This window comes from Sesamum indicum, linkage group LG14 (genome assembly GCF_000512975.1).
Source record: "Sesamum indicum cultivar Zhongzhi No. 13 linkage group LG14, S_indicum_v1.0, whole genome shotgun sequence".
Lineage (NCBI taxonomy): Eukaryota > Viridiplantae > Streptophyta > Magnoliopsida > Lamiales > Pedaliaceae > Sesamum > Sesamum indicum.
The window spans coordinates 4106869-4116223 of record NC_026158.1 but is presented as its reverse complement, the minus strand read 5'-3'; positions in this window follow the sequence as shown (position 1 = coordinate 4116223).

The window sequence follows — 9355 nt, the reverse complement described above, 5'->3', positions numbered from 1 at the left end:
GTTTGATTATTATTTTTTAAAATAATACTTTTATTTTTATAAATTATAATAATTTATATAATATAATTAATCCAACTCATTTTTTAAAACCACATAGGACCAAAAATGCCTAAAAAATATCCACTTGGCATGCCATATTATTTTTTGATCAAAAATTAAGAATTTCAGCCACTGGAGGACTAAATTTCATCAAATTTTAAAACTTAATGGATTTATAAAAATGGGTTAATTGTCATATTAGAATTAATATTGAGTATATTTAATAGACTAAAAAATTATTTATTCCATATAAAATTTTATATTAGTAAGTTTGTAGGTATATTTTAATAGATGTAATTTTTCTAAATAATTTTTATATATTATAGATATATTATAGGTATATTTTAATAGGTCTAAATTGATCAGATTGATTAGGAGGGACACTTTAACCATTGTTCATAATATATAGGTGATTTTTATTAGAAGTTTTTTAATATATTTCCATATCACATGGGGTCAAAATGAATTTAACTCGACTTGAATATGTAACTTTGAATTTGCTAACGGAATTACTCTATTTTTTAGACAACCAAGAAAATTTCAGAGTGCAATTTTTCATATATTTGGGACAAAAAGAAAAAAGTCATAAATCTAGCCGGAAAAATTACTTATATGTCGAGTACCTACACTATGTTACTACTATACAAAAGATACTGAAAAAATTACATTTTTGGTCCCTAAAAAAATATTACTAAAACCATCTTAATCTTTCTTTTAGAAAATTATAATTTATAATTCAAAAAGACATTTTAGTCATTTCATCACAAAAATTGGATGAAAATACTCATTTTTAAACGGACATTAAAATGAAAGAAAGATAACATGAGTAATTAATCAAATATGCCCGAACAATAATTATTAGAGAAAATTAACTTTAAAGATACGATAGAAAAATAGTTGTCCTTTAGGGTATTTTACGTACATTCAGATTTGGTGTATAATTATATGAGATGTCCTATAGTTTGAAAATTGCATCAAATATTTCTAATATCTGTTTTCGTTTAATAAATATATCATGTTCGTTAGTCAAATTTTTTCGAATTTGAATATATTAGAAAAAAGAATGAATAAAAATTCATATTTATCCGTAATTGACTTATTAATAACTGATCGCAAGTTAATTAGATATTTTTTATCAAACTACATGATAATATACCTTTTCACATGCATTAGCTCTTAAAGATGTATAAGGGTATTTTTGTCATAAAAAAATTGTTTGACATACAATAAGTAAATTGATGATAAATATGAATTTTTATTCAATTTTTTTGCTAATATCGATAAAATTTGACTAACAGATGAATTCGTTTTTCATATAAAAATAAATATCAGGGATAGTATATATAATTTTTTTAAATTATAAAAAATTTATTTGTAATTATACCAAATTTCATAAAAAGGGCGATGTAGTTGTCCCTTACATTTATAGGCATGAAGAATATGTTGAAGGAGAGAGAAGAATAAGAGTATACTTATACATCTACTTAATTAATGGTATAGATAGATAGATAATCACTTGAACTAGACTTTTCTTAGTTTGACGAGAGATGAATTGACTGAAATGCCCTTAGATATATTGATTTAATTTTGTATTCATGCACAATTAAAACTAATGCATTTTATCAATTTTAACCATTTATTCATTTTTCGCCTACTTTTACTTTTATTTAATTAAACAAATATAAACGAGCTTAAAATACTCAGGTGCATCGAGTGTGATTCGACTGCTGGTCAAATAATTATTATCTTGCATGACTATATATAATGTACATACAGCTCAATAAATTACAATTAGAGTAATTAAAATCATAAGCAAAAATAATATATATATTAATAGAAATAATTACATCTACACTTTTGATTTATTTATATATACCACCCTCATTTTTTACAAAATTACACATCACTCACCATAAATGGCAACATCATTTACCCAAGTCATTTAAAAAAAATGCAAAATCATTACACAAACCACTCTTACTTTTTTATTGTTATGAGTAGTTTTTTTTTTATTTATTACGCAAAATACATGGGTAATTTGCATAAATAGAGCATAAAATAGGGATGTAAATATAATTTTTTCTTAATTATATTATTAATAATAAAATTCATATTGTGCTATATGATATAATTATGTAATTTAAGTTTTTTGTATTTAATATATAGGTAAATTAAAATGGGTTCTCCTAAAATTTGCTATAATTATAAACTCTTTATTTTTTTTAAAAAAATTTACAAATACCTCTTTGTAACAGCTTATTGTAAGAGATATTTGTAATTTTAGGTGGTATTTGTAATTAATGCAAATTTTAGGGAGCCCGTTATAATTTGATGTAGATATACACTCATTTAAGAATATAAAAACCTAAAATGACGTGGATAATACCATATTAATGTAATATACACTACTGTTAGTATCCTATCATGATTCACATTTTTTAATAATTTTATACCCAACCCCCCACCCCACCCCACCCCAAAACTTTTTGTGGTTTTTTTTATAAATACTGTACGTAAAGGTAAGCTTGTGCTTAGCTGTCAAGCAAAAGAGGCGATCTCCATTGCGCCGCAGCATAGGGGATTACAATCTGGAGGGCAGTGATTGGTGCTGAGGTGGCAGGAATGGGGAGGATCGCCTGGTCATCATTCCACTCCTCTGCCACCCACAGGATGATAGCTGCTGTCAACATCGCCCGTCAGAGTTGACGGGCCAGGCAAGCGGGGGAATGGGATATCCATAACGCCGTCACCACTTTCCGTCAACCCCCGGTTAGCTTAGCTGGACGCCAATTGCAAAGTCGGAATGGGATATCCATAACGCCGTCACCACTTTCCGTCAACCCCCGGTTAGCTTAGCTGGACGCCAATTTGCAAAGTCTTAGGATTCTCTGAATGGGCCAGCTGGCAGCCCACTCTCACGCACATGGCCAGCTGCTGCTGTCGCCACCCCACGTGATTTCCCCCTAATGCCCCTCCTTCTTTAATGCAATCACGGGACTGCCACTCTCCCTATTTACGTCTTCCTTCGTTGTTCCCCATGTGGAGGAAAATATTATTATTATTATGAATAATTGTATATACACTCTGATCTATTATTTATTTATATAAAATATTTTTATATTTTAAAATATATCAACATACAATTTATCGTCACTATTTTTTAAAAATTATATAAATCCTCAAAAAATTTCAATAATAATACATATTTTTATTTTTTAACTTTTAAAGGTGATTTATATAAATAGATAATAGTAAAAGGTTATAAATGTAATTATTTATTATTATTATATGCATATAGGGGCAAGCGCAGTGATGGAAGCATAAACTTTTGTAGGGGAGTAGGGGTAGAATAGGAATTCACTTTGCCCTCATTAAAAGCCCACATAATGTGAAGTGTGAATCAATACCTCATATTCTTTTTTTTTAAAATAAAATAAAATTAGGTATAATCTGATTGAAATTTGATATTTTTCAAAAAATATATATATATATATTTTGTATTAGTAAAAGATAAATAAAAAAATTTAAAAAATATCGAATTATGTATTCTATAAAGATATAGACGAGTGCAATCGAAGTGTGTTTCTACTGTATATTTTGATCGCAAAAAATTAAAAAAAACACGATCTTATTTTTTTGTATGTTTTTTAATTTAAAATTTTATTATATTATTATTATTCACTTATTGTATATTCAAAATAAATTCTTAGCTTAATTTTTTTAACAATTTAATGTTTATTAAAGTAATGATGCTACACTATCTCCACTATTGATATAAAACTATGCAAGATTTATGGCCTTTCAATTTTAATATAATTTCCTTTATAGTTTGGAAATTGGAAATAAAATAAATATTTATTTTTAAAATTATAATTAAATTACAACAGGCTCTCTTAAAATTCATTATAATTATAATTACATCCTCATTATTTAAAAAATTATAAATATCTTCTTATAATTAATAATTATTTAACAAATATCTCCTCGTGACAACACATTATAAGTGGATATTTTGTTAGACGTTTATTAATTTTAGGGGTAAATATAATTTTTCAAAAAATAGGGGAGTATTTGTAATTAAAATAGATATTGCGAGAGCTCGTTGTAATTTATCCTAAAATTATTGACTTTACTTAAATTATTATTGATTTGAATAATTTCTAAAGTATAATTTATATGTATAATTACCTTTTTAAGTATAATTAAGATATAGTGTGATGAACATTATTGGAGGTAATGAATAGGAGATTGAGATACAGTGCTTTATGCGCATACCCGTGACAGATCAAACTGACCAATAGCTCAATAACTATTTAAACGTGGGACCAGCTTATTGGTCCCACGCCTGCTCTCTTTTTGGTCCTTTGCCTCCCTGATTCTGGCTTTTCTCTCAATTATTATTTAATTAAAAGGGGAAAAAAAGAAAAACAAGTTGGGAAGAACACATGCATTTTATAAAAAAAAATATGAAATTAAAAATAAATAAATAATACCAATCTTTTATTTAATTTCACCAATTACTAACAACAAAAATAAATAAATAGCGAATTCAATTGACCCTGAAGTTGAAAATATTATTTCATTACTAAGACAACTGATCCATAATTTATAAATATAGAAGATTTTTATACTGGTCAGAGTTAAGGTCGAAGCTTGTAATTCTGCAAATATGAGGGAACAGGTTCGATTTTTCAGCGTACGTATGGATATTCTTATTACTTTATACGAGTTTATAATTTTAGAACTGTATTGAATTATAAATAAATAATTCAGTATGTTTATGGGAATTTAATATATACCCAATATTTTAAAATAAATAAGTAATAATAAAAGTTAAAAAAAAAGGATAATTAGAGTTAAATGATGTGAAAATGAAAAGTATTAAAATTGGGATATTAGATTAGAATAGAAGGGATAGTGGTGAAGAGGGATATGTGTTGCCTACCACTTATGGAATAGACCTAATCTAGTAATTTTGACTTCAACTTCATGTATGCATTGAAGAGTAGTGGTATGCCATAACAAAGACATGGGAGGGAAAGTTTCAATTCTAAAGTATTTGTTGTGATATATGATACATGAATACGGACACGATACGAAATAAATACAATAACATAAAAAAAAAATTAAAAATAAGGGCGCGACTTAAAAGGGCGTGTTCTATATCGTGTTTTTTATCTTTATTTTTTAATTTTTTGAAGATACAGATATTGTGTTTGTGTTGTGTCTGTTCAACATGTATCCGACATTGCTTCGAATATAGGTTGTGGCCAAATATGAGAATTCGCTGAAGAAATTATGTAGGAAAGTAGAAAATAATTAAAAAATAAGATCGAGTTTTTATAACTGAAAAATGTTAATATATATTATTTAAATAGCTTTAAAGAGCAATATGCCGATTCAATAAATACGTCAGTATAATTAAAATAAAAAAACGAAATACGATAAACTCACGTAAAATGACAGAAGTACTCCCCCATCGAGCGGGAATGTATTTGCAATAGTAAATTTATGATTTAACTGTGACAGTAGTTCTGGTCAGTTTTACATCAATAGTATTTATGGTTCAAATAGAACGTCTTTACAGTAATGAAGGACTCGTTTGGTCATCCAAACGAGGGTTATTGTCCTGACAGATTAATATGCCGACAGTGATTATTGCGTAGATCAAATGTTCAAGAGCAATGAGGAACCATATGGACACCTATAGAGGGTTATTGTACTGATCACTTGTCCCTTATCTTTTTAACGATATATATAAATAAAAAAAAACTTTAAAAAGTACCTAAATCATTTTAATGCTACAATAAGAAAAATAATTAAATTGATCGATCAGTTGTAATAAAAATTTTATTTTCAGTAAATGATGGAGTAATATATTTACCAATATTTATACGTATTATGTGCTATTATAAAGTATTGGCTAAATAAAATGAATGACATTAAATATAATTTTTTTTAATATTACAATTTATTTTTCTAAAAGTTAACATTATCATTTCTAATCAATAATTCAAAATTCACTCGGAGTGTATTTGAATTGATAAATTTAAATTTTTAAAAAAATTATCTTACATAAAAAAGTTAAAATCAGCAGTATTTAATAACATGTAATTCAAAGTATTTAAAAAAAATGTTATTAAGATTTAAAATTTTGAAGCCAAACGCAACCTGAAGAAAATATCCATGGATGGGAATCTCATCTTACATAATTTGTCCTTTTGCGTGGGGCCCACTAGTAACTAGTGATGATGTAGCTGGACACGTTTACAGAGGCACATATGTTTGGGTGGGAGTACGCCGCAGACAAGTACAACGCTGTTCATTTGCATGCATGGCTACCAAGATAGTTTTTTTTCTTTTTATTTTTTTTGGGAAAAAAAATAAAATTAATAAAAGGAGTCAAAAAGGAAGAAAAATTCATAATCTAGGCTCATTGCTCGTAATATTTTAAAAAATGGCCTCGTAACTTTAATATTATCTCACTTTTAGTCCCCTTACCAATTTTTATTAAAAAGTTGTCATAAAAAATTATATGCAAGTCACCTAATCGTTTTCATATATTATAAAAAGGACAACGACAGAGTAATTTGCGCATTTTTTTTTATTATGAAAAACAAGATTTTTTATATGGATAATTACACCGTCCACTCTCGTAGTTTGATGTAATTATACTTAAATCCCTTATAATTTAAAAAATTATATTTACTGCCCATAACATCATTTCTGTCTAGTAGCTAGATCGTTTCATTAGTTAAAATTCATCGAGTTTATTAATATTCGCCAAAAATTTGAATGAATATTCATACGTGGCCATGATTGACTTATTGCAGGTTAAATAAATCTTTTTATGATAAAAAAAAATCACTCGATGTATATGGATAGTTTGATCAAAGAAAAAATTATTTGACATGCAATAAGTCCTTATTAAGTCAATCGAGTGTAAGTATGAATTTTTATTCAAATTTTTTGTTAATATAAGCAGACTTGATAAATTTTAATTAACGAATATATCTATTTGTTATATGAAAACAAATATTAGGAGTACTATATATAATTTTTTTAATTCATGTGAGGTTTACATTTAACTACATCAAATTTATAAAAAAACGATTAGTTATTCTCTTTTATAAGTCGTGACTTTATTTTTAAAAATTAAAATAATAATATTAAAATTGAATTAAATTTTAAGTTACAAAATTAAATATACAAATTAGGTGGTAGAGTAATTAAACAGGAAAAATTTTAGTTCGGATTCGATTCGATAAAATTCGAACTAATGATATAACAAATATAATATACTTTTTATGTAATTGATTTACAATTTAAATAAAATAATTAATTATATAATAAATATAATATATTTATTTTATAATTAATTTAATTCCGAATAAAAGATTTTGATTAAATGGTGGTGCAAAGCAAACCTGACACTAAAGGCGAGGCGTTGCTGCGCCACTCTCCTACATCATTCCTATTCTGCTCCTACATCATTCCTATTATGTAAATGTTAATTAATATGGCCAACAATTAAATGTTTGCTCTTCAGATTTTCAAGCCACGCGGAATCAAGGCGCGTGCTCAACTCCTCTCATGCATTCTCACTTATTTGATTAGATTGGATTTTTTTGTTTTAATTTTTTATTGTCTATTAAACTTACATATTATGTGTATATTTTTTTTGAAATATATATATTAATTTTTTTATAAAATAAAATAGATGACATACTTCTCTATAGATTTAGCATATGTATATTAAATAAAATACGGAGATACAATAGAATTTGAAATAAAAATTTACTCCTTATAGTTGCATAGATTGTACTAGTAATTAATTTTATAATAAATATTTTTGAACGTTGGACTTATGAGTTTTTTATTGATTAATTTTTTGGGTAAATCCCGACGTGCATTCTGAATATTTATCATGATTATAAATATTTCATCGTTGTTTATAGATGTTTCTTATAATTAATGGTTGTCTAACAAATAAATATCCCTAGACAGTCATTAATTTAAGGATATTTATAATTTTTAAATAATAAAAGGATATTTATAATTATGACAAATTTAAGAAATAAAATGCATATAATCTACCCTACTTTTTAGAAAGAAATTGTCACATTTTATTATGTTTCAATTAAAGTGTGTGTTATTTTACGAAGAGAATGTACGTTTTATAAGAAGTGCGTTTGTTACGTATTCACTACTTTATCAAACTTTTGGTTCGTGTAAGAATAGACAATCTCGACTTCTTACATTACACTTTCACATAAACTCTATGGTGAACTGTGTAAAGAAAAAGAAATATAGAATATTTTTTCAACAATTATAATCTATTTATACTTATGTCGAGAAGTCCATATACAAATATGATATATGTCAATTTTTTTAATTTTTTGAGAGAAATAAATTCACGTGCCCACGTAATAAAGTTTTAGTTTATTTATTTCTTACACGTGCTCAAACAGATAACAAGCTCGGATCTCGTTAAGATTTCAATGCAGTTCTCATTATCTATCGTTTGACTTTTTAAGTTATCTGTATCAAGTAAACTGCACGAATGTTAACTTTCAGTATAAAAAAAGTAAATCTTCATAGAGATTTTCTCAATTGTAACATTTCATACGGCAATTTATAATTATCATATGTGTATATCGACTACGTATTTATACTATTTAGGTTACGAATCATAATGTTTTGATTATGTATTGTGTATGAACAGATAAAAAGCTCTGACCCTGTTAAAATTTCAACGCAATTCTCATTAATTTTCGTTTGACTTTCCGTACAATTTGTATCAAGTAAATTGCACGTAATATTGATTTTCAATTAAAAAAAGTAAATTTTCATAGAAATTTTCTCGATTCTAAAATTTCAGGCAGCAATATATAATTATTATGTGTATATTGACTTTTTGTAATTATTATCTATATATATTGACTACATATTTATGCTATTTATATTACGATAAGTAATATTTTGATTATGTATTTCCATAAACTATCTTGAATTTTATAAATTTATGATATAATTATGATCAATTTATTAAAAAAAACTCTAAAATCCTATAAAATTCAATACCGCTTGAAAATTATCTAAAAAATGATGCATCTACACTCCATTGCTGAAAGTGGGCATCCAATATTTCTTGAAAATCAGAAAAATGAAAATTAATAATATGAACAATAATGGGGTGGTGTAGAGAGAGAAAGAGGAGAGAGAAAGGAAGAGAGGAGTGGGAAATGGTAATAATTAAGAAAAGGGAAGTGGGGGTAGAGTAAATGGAGTGATATAGAGACAGAGGGAGAGAGAA